The sequence below is a fragment of the Coenobita brevimanus genome, unplaced genomic scaffold, assembly GCF_032717465.1.
Source record: "Coenobita brevimanus isolate Jiangsu-jjx unplaced genomic scaffold, ASM3271746v2 jjx.HiC_scaffold_2895, whole genome shotgun sequence".
NCBI classification, from domain to species: domain Eukaryota; kingdom Metazoa; phylum Arthropoda; class Malacostraca; order Decapoda; family Coenobitidae; genus Coenobita; species Coenobita brevimanus.
The window spans coordinates 27,398-28,524 of record NW_027643868.1 but is presented as its reverse complement, the minus strand read 5'-3'; positions in this window follow the sequence as shown (position 1 = coordinate 28,524).

The following is a 1,127-nucleotide window of genomic DNA, read 5'->3' as shown; positions in this document are numbered from 1 at the left end:
TTATATCTAAAGCATTTCTTAGTGTTGAAATATAAAGTTGTGGTGGTGGAAGGCACTACATGAAATACAGGATGGGACATTTATATCTAAAGCATTTCTTAGTGTTGAAATATAAAGTTGTGGTGATGGAAGGCGCTACATGAAATACAGGATGGGACATTTATATCTAAAGCATTTCTTAGTGTTGAAATATAAAGTTGTGGTGATGGAAGGCGCTACATGAAATACAGGATGGGACATTTATATCTAAAGCATTTCTTAGTGTTGAAATATAAAGTTGTGGTGATGGAAGGCGCTACATGAAATACAGGATGGGACATATCTAAAGCATTTCTTAGTTTTGAAATATAAAGTTGTCGTGGTGGAAGGTGCTACATGAAATACAGGATGGGACATTTATATCTAAAGCATTTCTTAGTGTTGAAATATAAAATTGTGGTGGTGGAAGGCACTACATGAAATACAGGATGGGACATTTATATCTAAAGCATTTCTTAGTGTTGAAATATAAAGTTGTGGTGATGGAAGGCGCTACATGAAATACAGGATGGGACATTTATATCTTAAGCATTTCTTAGTGTTGAAATATAAAGTTGTGGTGATGGAAGGCGCTACATGAAATACAGGATGGGACACATATATCTAAAGCATTTTTTAGTGTTGAAATATAAAGTTAGTTCACAACACATATACTGTGCATAGTACATGGATGAAAATATGTCAAAGACGAAGTAGTGACGTGACAGTTTAGTTTTAAAAATTACATCTGGCAAATGGGTGTCACTGGAGTTTTTGTATTCACGACAGCGAATTAGCATACTGCTGATTACTGCATGAAATGTTGTTTTATCAACAATGTGACAGCGAATTAGCATACTGCTTATTACTGCATGCAATGTTGCTTTATCAACAGTGTGACAGCGAATTAGCATACTGCTTATTACTGCATGCAATGTTGCTTTATCAACAGTGTCAGTAATTGCAAGAATCTTTGTTCTACACGCCCAACACTCAGGCCGTTATAGGCCTGAGTGTTGGGCGTGTAGAACAAAGATTCTTGCAATTACTGACACTGTTGATAAAGCAACATTGCATGCAGTAATCAGCAGTATGCTAATTCGCTGTCA